The sequence below is a fragment of the Staurois parvus genome, unplaced genomic scaffold, assembly GCF_062004578.1.
Source record: "Staurois parvus isolate SC_StPar_1 unplaced genomic scaffold, SC_StPar_1.0 ptg000334l, whole genome shotgun sequence".
NCBI lineage: Eukaryota > Metazoa > Chordata > Amphibia > Anura > Ranidae > Staurois > Staurois parvus.
Genome location: NW_028318130.1, coordinates 2,150,874 through 2,165,534, shown reverse-complemented (window position 1 = coordinate 2,165,534; position 14,661 = coordinate 2,150,874). Strand labels below are relative to the sequence as shown.

At 40.2% G+C, this 14,661-nt stretch overlaps 1 long non-coding RNA gene across 1 annotated transcript in view; it reads left to right on the top strand.

Annotated features, from left to right (window-relative positions):
- Positions 1–14,661, top strand: part of LOC149457114 (uncharacterized) — a 65,841-nt gene that overhangs the window by 44,310 nt on the left and 6,870 nt on the right. The window lies entirely within an intron of this gene.

Below are 14,661 nucleotides of genomic sequence, written 5' to 3'. Positions count from 1 at the left end.
CATCTTAAGTCTGGTAAGCTCAAATTAATTACACTTTTGTTCTTGGATTTTGATACACTTTAATCATTAAAATGGTTGTAAAGCCTAATTTTTTAACTTAAAAAAAGATGCTATGCTTTCCTGCTCTGTGCAACTCTTCTTCTGGAATCCCCTGCCAGCACTCTCTGCTCTTACTTTCCTGTGTGTGCCCCCAAAGCAAGCTGGGAGCTATGGCGGCAGATGTTCAGATGTGCTCCCAAGCCAGGTTGTGTACACCATTGACATACACAGCTCAGTTTGGCCACGTCCCCTTTCCCTCTTAACAGGATTAGATTGAAAACAGCAGGAGCCAATGGATTCCATTTTCCCTTTATTTTCACCTGGTGATCCTGTCAGTAAGTTTGTTGTTTTTCAACTATCTGTAACAAATCAAGCTGTCTAGACAAAGAGGGGGGATTTACTAAAACCAGTGCATACAGAATCTGGTGCAGCTGTGCATAGTAGCCCACTAGCTCCTAACTTCAGCTTGTTCAATGTAAGTGGTTCTAAAGCCTAAAAATTATTTACCTTAATGCATTCCTTGCATTAAGGTAAAAAATTTTTTAGGTATGATAATCGGCTATCAACACCCCCCCCCCTTTTACTTATCTGAGCCCTCATTTGATTCAGCACTGTGCATGTCTGCTGCTCTTACCTCACTTCTTGGTCTCACAGGCTTTGCTGAGGTAGTGGGAGGCATTGGCTCCTGCTGCTGTCATTTGAAGCCAATGACGAGGCAATGGGGGGCAGGGCTACGTTCTGATGTCTGTGTCTACAGATGCATGCAGCGGGGCTTGGTAGTGAGGACCCAGGTGGGCCCCCATAAGAAGCATTTTCCAATGGGGTACCACCGAGAAGAGGAGGAGTGAGGAGAGTTTGCGGGAACCCAAGAAAAGGATGTTTGGAGCTGGTTTGTACAATTCCATTGCACACACCAGGCAAGCATAAACCTGTTTGTTACTTAAAAAAAAAAAAAATTTTGCATTTACAATCACTTTAATCTTTGACAATAAAACCTAAAACTGATTGGTTACTATGCAGAGCTACACCACATTCTGTGTGCACCAGTTTTAGTAAATCACCCCCAGAGTGTCATTTAACACAGACAGGGGTACTTACAGTGGTGAGCTTTTATTCATTTACGTATGACCTTCATCCCAAAATTAACAAATAAAACTTCTTAAATGTGTTAGTTGAAGTTTAGTTTCAAATTGTTTGTCAAGTCCATCTAAATCTGCTAGCGCACCTAACACTGTTTCCATTGCTCCTCTATCAAGGGTGGAGATGCCTGAACACTGACAGAAGGCAGGTTACTGGGCAGATCCCCAAGTGACAAAAAAGGGAAAAGAGCCTACAAAAAGAAAACTAATGCAGGATTTAAGGATCAGCAAGCTGCCATATAAAAAATGTTTGTTTTTGTGCTTAACACTGCTTTAAACTAGTGGTAAAAAAAACTCTACAGGCAAGCTTATTTACTTGCCGATTGCCCTATAGCAGTTTTACTGCTACAGGGTGGTTACTCTGTGCAGAATCACTTCTGGGTAGGGGACACGTGTGCGCACTGCTGGCACACCGCTTCTGCTGTGATTAGTCACAGCAGAAGCCGATCAATGATGCCAACCAATGGATGACCGTTAGCACCCGCTGATAGGCGAGGAGACACATTGGACGATGATCTGCATATGTGAACAATGCAGAGCTCCATTATGTCAGTGGGGATGTGCTGGATTTTGTTTCCCTGCAAAGCAGGGAAACAGCTGGGAACCAGCATCGAGAGCAAAGCATTTTTTTTTTTCTTTTTTTGGGTGGCGGCGGGAATTGTGATTGACATCAGATCTATTTCAGGGGACATTTCTTTAATTTTGTTTTTATTAAAGAACTTGTCAAAGACTGTCTCCTGTCATTTTAACACTACACTTTTTTTTTTGTGAATGGGTAGCGGTACTCATTCACATGGGGGGGGGTACTCATTCACATGGGGGGGGGTACTCATTCACATGGGGGGGGATCTGGGGGCCTCCTTGTTAAAGGGAGCTTCTAGATTCTGACAGGCCTCCACCCACAGACCCTTACAACCACCCGCCAGGGTTTTGGGGAAGAGGCCCTTGTCCCCATCAAAATGGGGGACAAGATGCTTTGGGGGAAGCCCCCCTGCCCCCAAACTACCCCCCATGTTGAGGGCATGTGGCCTAGTATGGTTCAGGAAGGCAGCCACTCGCTCAACCCCCCCCTTTTCCTGACCTGCCAGGCTGCATGCTCGGATAAGGGTCTGGTATGGTTTTTGGAGGGGACCCCTACACCATATTTTTTTTTTTACTTTTAGTGTGGGGGTTCCCCTCAAAATCAATACGAGACCTGAAGGGCTTGGTATGGATGGGGAGGGACCCCACACTGTTTTTTTTTTTTTAATTGTCGGGCAATGGTGCCAATTCTTTTGACATTCAGATGTCTACGTGGAACTCCGCTGACAGCTAAAACATTAAAGAATGTTTCACTACTAAAATAACTTAATAATATAACTCATGTAGTATTTTAGTAGCTGAGTGGTATTTTACCACATACTGAGATGCGGTAAGATGCCGCTCAGTAAATTGTCTCTGTTCGAAGTTCGCAATCAACTTTCAGTAGGTTTGAATGTTCGACCACGAACCGAACAGGGGGTGTTTGACCCATCACTATTTATGATGTTGCATATACAACATGTAGCATTCATAACAAGTCATATACCTAGTATTGAGTAGGTGTAGCATGGGGTGGCAGCAGAAAGCACACAAAGTCCCGCATTGCAAAAAAGGTGCATTGCAGAACTTGTAAAACAGTACAAGAAAGCGTGGTGGGGAGAGTAGAGTCAGCGGTGTGTAGGACTGAACTCTGACAGCATCTATCAAGAAGAGTGAAGTGCAGCTTGGCCAGTCCAACCAAGAGGGGAGCTTCATGTGCATGCAGGCGTAGGCCCCATTCTTCCCTACTTCTCCCTGCCACTAGTGCAGTTCTTGATAGATGGGTACCCTGTTCCTACACTAGCCACTCCAATAATGTGTGCAAAAAACCTGGGGACAGGAAGTTAAAAAGACTCTGTGTGACCCGAGATGGCCACCAGGGTCACCTGGATCCAGCACATCCATCTGGACCACTACTCCAGGAGAACATGGAAACCATAAAGAAAGCTAGTTTCTCACGACTTCCTCCTCAAATTGCTTTGCCGCTAGGGACAAGTGCCACCTGCAGTGCAGTGGAGACTGAGGACTGCACCTGCCTACACTTGTATTATTATGTCAGTTGCTGAGAGATAAAAATGAGTGTGATTATTGTGAGCATGTTCCAAATGACTTTAAGGTGCCTCCTCCATGGGTTCTTTTTCAGATGTCACTGTATAACGTTATTCGTATGCATATGTCAATAGTTGTCATTTTCAATTCATAAGAATAGAGAGAATTTTTCCTTACTATATTACCTATTTTAAGTTTTTTTTTTTAAATAACAAGGGGTACCTAACCATTTAATGCAATTCACGGCTGCTACCACCACCATGAAAAAAGCGAGGCTTCCTTAGATGTCTTGATAAAAGGTTGCATTAAATTTTCATAAGACTTTTCATGTAATATCGGACAACTGCAATGTCAGGTACAGCTACGTGAAGAAGATGTGATGGATAATGCAGAGCAGCAAACTGCTTTTAAATACTACAGAGTGAATAAATGGAACTAAAAACATACATTGAATCATTTCAGGGCTTACTGCGCCTGATACAATAAATCAGACTCAAGTGTACAACTGATGTCTAATGCAGCAGAAAATCCATACTTTTGTGTCGAGAGTGGTATAAATCATCTCTATGATCCCTAAATGGTAAATATACCATTCACACTATGCCTACCATTCACCAGTGTCCACTCAAAGAATTCAATGCTGCTCCATTCAAGCAAAATGCTTATCATTTTTATTTTTTTTATAAACAATAGCAAAAATATTTAATTAGCAAGACAGATGTATACAAATGACAGTGATGACAGATAATAACCATATTAGTCAACTGCAATATTATTTGTCTGTGATTGTAAGAATATAGCTGTACATCTGCACACAGCATTTAAAGCATCATAAAGTATTCAAAAGCAACAAGTAAAATCAATCACTGTACTGCCAAGGTTATCTAGGAAATAGACAGGAAAAATCTGTGCAAAGTTCAAAAAGTCCACTCAATGTATCTTTATATTGTATAAAACTCAAATTCATCCAGGGTCTGCAGGTATCTCACTGATTTAGATTAGAGTCACTCATCACATTACAGCATTCTGTGTTCTGTAAATTCCCTTTTATGTTCCAATTAATAAAGATAGACTCAAAGAGAGGACAATTTCTAAAACAATAAGCACAATAAAGTTTAACAGAATGCTAAGAATCTTTTTTTTTCCAGAAAAGTGACTTTTCAAAACATCATTGGACTTGCTGGTTAAAAATAACTGTCACTTTGTAGCAAATAACAATTCTCTTTTGGTGTGTTAACTTTGGGAATGGAGCCTATTTGATGTTTCAAAAAATATGGTGTTAGTTGGACTTTAAACATTTCACTGGTAGAGTGGCTGTTGTTGGTGGTCAGTCTTCAGTTACAAACTTGCTGGAACCTGGTTCTGTACTGTAACATGATGTTGTCAATTCAAAAGCTAAGATTACTTGAAAAATCCAGTCTCAGAATAAGGAGATGAGAATAGAGATAACATATGGGGCTTATCACTCAGTTGGCTTTTCTCCAGTACTGACAACTCTTCTTTTCCAGTCACCACTGCTGCAATATTCTTCACCACTTCTTCCATTCTTCCACTTAAGACATCTTTTTTCCTGGGCCATTACTTGTTTGGGAATTATAACACGAGGATTACCATTAGTGTTTTAGCTCCTACACATGAAAGCTAGAGTTACATTATATCAGCACTTGGGTACATTGTCAGTGCTTTTCAAATGCCAGGAATGGACACCAGGAGTTGACCAAACTGTGCCCCTTCATCATGGGCAGTGGATTCCAAAACCTAGGACACTGGTGAAGGAGTTTTTTAGAAGACGCAGAAGAGAGATACAAAGTGTATTCTACTAAAAAAAACTAAACCTCTTTGCATTTTTTAGACTTCAGTTCTGCTTTAAAAACCCAATGCAATTAGTGTAAAACAGGAATATTACCTTATGTGGTGATAAGAAAGTGAAGTGCAATGTATGAACCACAGTAACAGGGAATGATCATGATGCAGCTTAAGTGGGTGTCGATAAAAGCACATTTACATTCTACCACTGCAATAAACAGTATAATGGACCCTCCCACCAATTACTTGTCGCATTACATACATGGGTCCTTTAGACCAGCTGTAGTTTGAATTAGTGCGGTAAGGCACAAGAAACAGATGTTGTTGGTTGGTGTCCTGTTGTAGGGCCTCCTTCATTTTTTTTAGTGTGGTCCTGGTGTGAGTTTTAGGATGGCTACTAGACACCCTTGACCGTTATGTCCAGCACACTGCATCCTCATTACATCAAGTAAAATTCACACAGCACAATATTACACCCAACAAACTGCAGAGCAATACACCCAGGAATACCTAACACTACTGAACCTTACACCTCACTTTGCAGCACATCACAGTCAACAATCTGTAGAGCAATATACTCAGAATACCCATGCCCATTAAATCTCACAATTGCAGTTCATTACTGTGAGAACAGTACTGTAAGATTCCCACTACTGCCACCATTATGTGTCAATGGCACTCTCAGCCTCAGTTTGAGATTTTCCAGCTTTCAGAGCAACAATCTAGTTCACAGGTGTCAAACACAAGGCTTGTGGGCCAAATCTGGCCCTCCAGACCATTTCATGTGGCCCTTGCACCTCTCCTGCAGGTACTCTTTGTCTCTTCCCCCACCTTGTCTCGGCAGCTGGCAGCAGAGAGAACAAAGAGAACTCCTCTACCAAATCCTGCAGCAGACTCTGGTAACTGACTCCACTCTTCCTTTGATCCTCTTCTAGACCCCGCACTTTCTGCTTTCCAGCTCTGCCCTCAAAGGGGGTGCACGGTGATGTTAGGGAGGGTGTGGGATTCTTGACATCTGATGTAATGGTGGGTGGGGTGCTCTGGACATCTAGTCTTACAGATACAACCGGCCCTTTGAGGGCAACCATAATGCTGATAGGGCCCCTAATGAAATGGAGTTTGACACCCCTGATCTAGGTGCTAGCATGATAAAAGTAATTAAAACTAGGATTGATTAACATCGTAGTTAACTCTTTACACACACATGACAGCTTCTACCATGCATTTTAATGGGAACACACACTGTTTACAGTTTCTGCTATAACAATTCTGACTCTTAAAAAATATCTGTAATGTGTGCTGTCACACCAGACAGGAATATGACTGAGGTTAAATTATAGTAGAGTTCTTCAAAGAGACAGGAATACTTTTATTTCTGGTTTAGGACATTAGAGATAAATCTTAATTATTTTAAAATATCATTTAATGAAAGAAGAGAAACAGTGCAATATAAATCACAGAGATTGGTCACTGGATGATGGGGCTTTTATTGGATGGCCAACCCTGATCCCAATCTATAGATCACTGTACATCGTGATCGATAACCCCAGTGTTAACATTCATTCATATCTCAGTTAAGTTAGTGGCCCCATGTTTGGCAATGACCCCAGTGTTAACATTCATTGATCTCAGTATTATTAGTCACCCCATTATTATTAGTGACATACCAATAGGGCAGGAATATAATATTAATGGATAAGTTCACCTTTTCTAACTTGTTACATATTACACCTGTATTCAGGACGTAACATGTAACTTACTAGAACTGCAGCTGCCCAGTCATCAACCCCCCCCCCACGTGTCTTCTCCCTGTGTCTGCTGTCACAATTCAAAAAAGTCATGGCCGGGAACGGAAAAAAAATAATTCTGTGAACGGAAAGCTACAAGTGATGATGTGGATCTACATTGCTGAACTTTTTTAAAATTAGGGACTTTACAAAAAGTGTTTCTCTTTATTTACTATTTGAATTTTTTTGTGAATGAGTAGGGGTACTACGTACTCCTTACTCAATCACGTTAGTTGCGGTATCTGGGGGGGGGCTTGTTTTTAAAGGGCTTCCAGATTACAATAAATCCCACTGCCTGCAGACCAATACAACTACCAAGCCAGGTTTGTGGGGTAGAAACCCTTTCCCTCATCAACATGGGGACTAGGTGTTTGTGGGGGGGAAGTCCACTTAGCAAGATACCATTACCATGTTGAGGGTACATGGCCTGGTATGGCTCAGGAGGTGGGGTACATGCTTATCCTCATCATTTCCTGTCCATAATTTGTTTGCGTTGCATGGAGTCCTCCTTGAAATCAATACCAGACCCTTGGAGTATCCTATTGCATTTGAAGCCTCCAGGTCTCTTAAGATCCTTATTCAAATTTGCTACATATGTTTTACTAGTGAGCAAACAAACTATTGCAGAGGTTTGGAAACAACAGTTTGTTTCCTTGGTGGAAGTACATCACAGCATAGAAACCTTCTTTATCAACAAAAAGCTTAGTAGCATTCTCCTAGATACACATGAGACATTTCTAAAAACCTGGACCACATTGATACAATACACTGCCCCCAGCAAGCTGTACACTGCTATAGGCATTTCCTTGCAATATCCATGGGTTTACAGTATTAGTTATTTTTTAGTTTGGTCTTATTATCTAGCTGCTTTTTGCTACATGATATTTTTAATGTATGAATCATACCTAAATATCACTTTTATGTAACCACCTTGCAGTTCATTGCCAGTGTCTAGTGGGTCCTAATTACTGCCACACAAAAATATTTAAACTATCTCCCCATTATATATAGAAGTTTCCCTTTTTGTAATACTTTGCTTGAAAAGGGAGCGCACTTGCCCTCTAGTGGCTTTGCGCATGCTCCAAAACTTGTCGCATTCTGGTCCTGCTGTCGTTATCACACTGACGCCCATGGTGCACCTCATGGTGCATTCCATGGCCCTGTCAATGGAGACAGAGATGCCGGCCGACCTCTTTCATCCTGGGTCTCCTCCAGCGCCTGGCGTACCAATTCTAGGCTAGTATCCAGGCCTTTTGGGACGCCTCACTATCTGATGTGCCTGTTTATTACCTCCAAAATGTGAGTGGTTATAACCTTGTGCCTAATAAAGTTTCCTTCATACTGCACTTAGAGGTGCTTCTTCCTTTCTTTTTCTTTTTCTATAGGCAATGAAGCCCTAGGTTTCTGGTCAGGATAGTCTGGTCTCTGACATGCTCCTCCTAGTCTCCATTTCCTTTTTCTATCCTGCTCCACCTCCTTCCCTCTTATTTTTCCCTCAGCTCCCTGGATTCAGAGGCCTTTGTTAATATATTTCCTGGGTCTCTCCCAGTTTATGACTAATGCAAAATTTACCCTTCCATCCCTCCTCCACTTTTAATCTTCCTGTTGTTTGTACAATGTGAATTGTTACTGTAAACCATTATGCAACCTGCCATACTCATTGATCCTTATTTAAATCACCTGTATGGTCTCTAATGACTTAGGAATGCACTCTGGAATTCTTCTACATGTTGGTTACTTTTATATATTTTTTACAGGTTATGCTATGTATCCTACAAAACCTTATTAAAAACATATTGAAAGGGAAATCAATACCAGACCCTTATGAAGGGTAAGGGTCGGGTAGGTGGGTATTTTCTGGGGAAACCTCAATCCTTTTTTTTTGTGGGGTCTCCAATTAACATCTATACAGACCCTCATCTAGTATAAGGGTCTGGTATAGAAGAAAAAAAATCTCTGTCCACTTTGTTTACAAAGCACCTGGGCATTATCACTGAAAAATTAAATAACTTTTTTTATGTAAACATCAGCTTTGCTATAGTAGGTTGTATAAATTGTGCAGATGTGCCAGTTTATAGGTAAGTCCCCGGGTATGTTATTCAAAGCAATTTTGCATGTTTAATGTTTCACTTTAAGCATTATTAACCACTTGCCCTCCAGAAGATTTACCCCCCTTCATGACCAGGCCATTTTTTGCTACACAGCGCTGAGCTACTTTACCTGACAATTGAGTGGTCATGCAACACTGTACAATAATGAAATTTATATTTTTTTTTCACACAAATAGAGCTTTTTTGGTGGTATTTGACCACTGGGTTATTTATTTTTTGCACTAAAAATTAAAAAAAGACCTAAATTTAAAAAAAAACAATATTTTTACTTTTTGCTATAACACTTACCCAATAAACAAATTTAAAAAATGAAATTTCTTCATAATCTTAGGTCAAAATGTATTCTACTATGTGTCTTTGGTAAAAAAAATCCCAATAAGTGTATATTAATTGGTTTGCGTGAAAGTTATAGTGTCTACAAATTGCGGTATATGTACTGGAATTTTTATTTATTTTATTTGTTATACTAGTAATTGCAGCAATCAGCAACTTATAGTGGGACTGCAATAGTACGGTGGGCATTCTTACACTAACTGACACTCGGTGGGAATGGACTAACTGCCACTGACATCTAATGCACTGATCAGTGCTAATAAAAAAAAGCACTGACACTGTACTACTGACACTGGGCAGAAAGGGGTTAACATCTGGGACGATCAAAGGGTTAACTGTGTGCTAGTGAGTGAATAAACTGTGTACTGTTTAGTGTTTTACTAGGGGACAGATTTTTTAAAAGATTTTTGCCTTGGTACATGTTTTACATTCACAAGGCATTGCCCAGCTCCCATACTATTTGTTTTAAAATCCCTAGCCTATTAGCCTAGAAAATGTATATTAATAATAATTTCTATGATTCAACTCCCTTTGACTTTAGAGTTGTTGGGATTCAGCACCCAAATGTCAGAAAAGTTTGTTGAATAGTCCCCAAACAAAACCAAGGTATGTTCGGCTCATCACTAGTAACAAAACCATACACTATATCATGGAGATCGCAAACAGTAAATGTAAGATGTTATCCCACCTTCCTCCATCATTAACATAAATATCACTTTTGGCATACTGACTTTTTAATATGTGCATACTGTACCTTACTGACCTTTTAATATGTCCATACTGTACTGGCATAGTGCCCATTTACTTACTATGCCCACATGCAAGAATGAGCCCATTTAACTCAGTTTTCCTCAAAGTCTTTGGTTCCTGAACACATCCCGAAAGTATAAATGTCTCAGCTTCCCTAACTCAGGAGCTCAGAAAGGCCACACCTGATGAAGCAGAGGTAGCTGGGCAAGTGATCTGCGGACAGGTGAAAGGCCGTCCACTGTCAGTACTGGGCGTGCAAGCAGCCAGACCAAAGCATAATAGCATGCAGCTTCTCTAGAAAACCCAGTTACTGTAGGAGTCCCTTCCTAAACGCTACCAGAGTTCTTCAATTCCAGTGGGGTGGCTCTTTGTGTTTTGGGTCCCTCGGCTAGTGAACTGTGTTTCTACAGCTATCCTGAACTTCATTGTTTATGAGGTTAATTGCAAGTAGCTGTATTTTACTGAAATAGTGATTGTCAGCTAGACTCTTTGTTATAGATATTATGCTCCACAGCCACGTTACCTAAATGAGTAATAGAGACATTACTGTGAATAGTCCATGTTTGTGCAGCTTTCATAATCAGACTATACAGCATATGCTTGTTCTTTGCCATCCTAAACCTTTTTTAATAAGTACCCTGCCATTTATATATATTTTGCCACTTTGCCACCCTTGTTTGAATTATTTCTTTGCACCTGTTTACTAAACTGCAAGTTACGATTTCTCTCTGTCTGACCATTTGGCTGATTACCTATTCTGTTAAACATCTTTTTAGAATTACATATTCAAAGGCGATTTAATTAATGTGAAACAGGCTCAGTGATGTAAGTGCAGTGACATAATTGCATGTAGGAGATGATCTGTGGTACATATTAGCAGGGTGGATTTATGATAACAACTCTATTTACAAACTCTGTTAGGCTAGGTTCATACTGCTGCAATGTGATTTTGATCTGGTTTTCAGTTAATCTAAAATCCCACTAGCGTGAACGGAGCCTTATAATGCCACTATGAGAATATATTTTATACACTGCCAGATTTCCATGCTTGCTTTTTATATTATAAATACAGGTATGCAAATATATATGTATGTGAAGGTAATAAAATTCTATTTTCAATATACTCTTTTTATTTTCCTAAGCACCTCAGTAACCCCTGAGCCCACACACACTGAGAGTACATAGTGATTTCAGCCTCAAGTTAGAATGTTAGCACATCCCCTACATTCCAAGTTGTCATGTGTGCACCTCTCCACAGATCCGAAAGGCAAATATATTCCATTATGTGATGCACTTTGTCTTAATGACTGTCCTGCTCAAGTTGTTTGTGCTGTTCAATAATGTAAATAATTTTAACTATTTGTTTAGTTAGATGAAGAGTTTGAAACTAGTTCCCATATCTGTTAATGAGGTGTGCCCAATGTCTTTATTTAACTGGCATTGCAGTTTTTGCTGTGGCTTTTATACATTATATCTTACTAAAGTGAAATCTAATTGACATGGAAAGAAATAAATGCTAGTATACATTCCCTTCATCGAGTTTTGTTCTGTTGTGCAAGGAGAATTTCACCGCATTTAACAGCTCTCTCATGAATTTTCAACTTTAAAGAGAAATCCTATTTGAACTGGATATGCCCTATATGCTTCTTGACAACCCTTTGGGTAGTAACATGCAGATTTTACTTTTCCAAGAAACTATCATTCCAATTTCATCTGCAACCCCTCTGGTCACGGAATCTGCTACTTTAAAACAACCATATTGTGCAATTTACTGTAATAGAAAGGTAATATTTAATTCAAACAAGGGGGTAAAACGAGAATTTTTTATTAGAATCTCAAATAAAAATTGCCAAAGGACAACTATCTAAAAATTTAAATCTACCCAATGGCTAAATGGTGTAGATTCATTATTGTACATCTAAAAATAGAAAGTTCTAATGACCTCAGCACGGTGTTGCAACACTCTTCTAAAGTGTTGTGTAGTTTACTATTGAGTTAGAGAGCCTTACCTGGCAATTTTGGGGCTACTCCATAGCTCAGACTCGCTCACCAGACATAGGGTTTTTTTTAAGGACTTGAAGTTGGGGCAGAAACACTCCTTTATCCAATGAAAGAAAAGTACAAATAGGACCATAGCTAAAATGTGAAAATATGTCTGAAATTTTGGGTTAAAGATTTTTATTTGGTATATTTGTAACACAGCAAGTATGGAACAGGGTTCTTTGAGGCAATCAGGGATGAAAAACACTGGAAAATTAATCATTAACAGCCTCGGCTTTCAATAACAAGGTCCCAGATGGTGATTACTCGTCGACACCCGGTGATCGCCGAGTATCTCCGACGGGGGAGAGAACTGTGTATAAAAAACACAGATCTCTCCCCTGTCAGCTCCTGCACACCGCTTTGTATGGCTCTGCATAGCAGAGCTATACAAAGCAGTGTGCTTACAGTGAAGCACACACACAGCCCACATAGTGAAACAGCACACAGTACACAGTTAACCCTTTGATCACCCCAGATATTAGCCCCTTCCTGCCCAGTGCCATTAGTACAGTGTCAATGCTTTTTATTAGCACTGATCACTGTATTGGTGTCACTGGGGATGTCAGTGACACCAAGTCAGTTCCCCCCAGTGTCAGAATGCCAGCCGCAGTCTCTCAGTCCTGCTATAAGTTGCTGATTGCTGGCATTACTAGTAAAAAAAAATTAAATTACAGTATACAGGTGAAACTTAAAAAATAGAATATCGTGCAAAAGTTCATTTATTTCAGTAATGCAACTTAAAAGGTGAAACTAATATATGAGATCAACTCATTACATGCAAAGCAAGATAGTTCAAGCTGTGATTTGTCATAATTGTGATGATTATGGCTTACAGCTCATGAAAACCCCAAATCCACAATCTCAGAAAATTAGAATATTGTGAAAAGGTGCAATATTCTCAGCTCAAAGTGTCCCACTCTAATCAGCTAATTAAGCCATAACACCTGCAAAAGGTTCCTGAGCCTTTAAATAGTCTCTCAGTCTGGTTCAGTAGGAATCACAATCATGGGAAAGACTGCTGACTTGACAGTTGTGCAGAAAACCATCATTGACACCCTCCATAAGGAGGGAAAGCCTCAAAAGGTAATTGCAAAAGAAGTTGGATGTTCCCAAAGTGCTGTATCAAAGCACATTAATAGAAAGTTATGTGGAAAGGAAAAGTGTGGAAGAAAAGGGTGCACAAGCAGCAGGGATGACAGCAGCCTGGAGAGGATTGTCAGGAAAAGGCCATTCAAAAGTGTTGGGAACTTTCACAAGGAGTGGACTGAGGCTGGAGTCAGTGCATCAAGAGCCACCACACACAGACAGATCCTGGACATGGGCTTCAAATGTCGTATTCCTCTTGTCAAGCCGCTCCTAAACAACAAACAACATCAGAAGTGTCTTACCTGGACTAAAGAAAAACAGACCTGGTCTGTTGCTCAGTGGTCCAATGTCCTCTTTTCTGATGAGAACAACTTTTGCATCTCATTTGGCAATCAAGGACCCAGAGTATAGAGGAAGAATGGAGAGGCACACACTGCAAGATGCTTGAAGTCCAGTGTGAAGTTTCCACAGTCTGTGTTGATTTGGGGAGCCATGTCATCTGCAGGTGTTGGTCCACTGTGCTTCATTAAGTCCAGGGTCAATGCAGCCATCTACCAGGAGATTTTGGAGCACTTCATGCTTCCTTCCACAGACGAGCTTTATGGGGATGCTGACTTCATTTTCCAGCAGGACTTGGCACCTGCCCACACTGCCAAAAGCACCAAAACCTGGTGCAACGACCATGGGATTACTGTGCTTGATTGGCCAGCAAACTTGCCTGACTTGAACCCCATAGAGAATCTATGGGGCATTGCCAAGAGAAAGATGATAGACATGAGACCGAACAATGCAGAAGAGCTGAAGGCCGCTATTGAAGCATCCTGGTCTTCCATAACACCTCAGCAGTGCCACAGGCTGATAGCTTCCATGCCACGCCGCATTGAGGCAGTAATTGCTGCAAAAGGGGCCCAAACCAAGTACTGAGTACATATGCATGCTTATACTTTTCAGAGGTCCAATATTGTTCTATGTACAATCCTTGTTTTATTGATTGCATGTAATATTCTAATTTTCTGAGATTATGGATTTGGGGTTTTCATGAGCTGTAAGCCATAATCATCACAATTATGACAAATCTTGCTTTGCATGTAATGAGTCTATCTTATATATTAGTTTCACCTTTTAAGTTGCATTACTGAAATAAATGACCTTTTGCATGTTATTCTAATTTTTAGAGTTTCACCTGTATATACAGCCATTTGTAAATGGTATAACTTTCACGTAAACCAATGAATTTACATGTATTGGGATTTTTTTAAGCAAAGACATGTAGCAAAATACATTTTGGACTAAATCTATGATGAAATTTGATTTTTACATTTTTTTTACTGGACATGTTTAATAGCAAAAAGTCTAAAGTAGTTTCTTCATTGAAAGTGTCAGTCCTTAAACTACAGACAGAGGCCATGCATTAACCTGTGCAGTGCCATGCTGAGTATCTTAGATAATTATCATCCT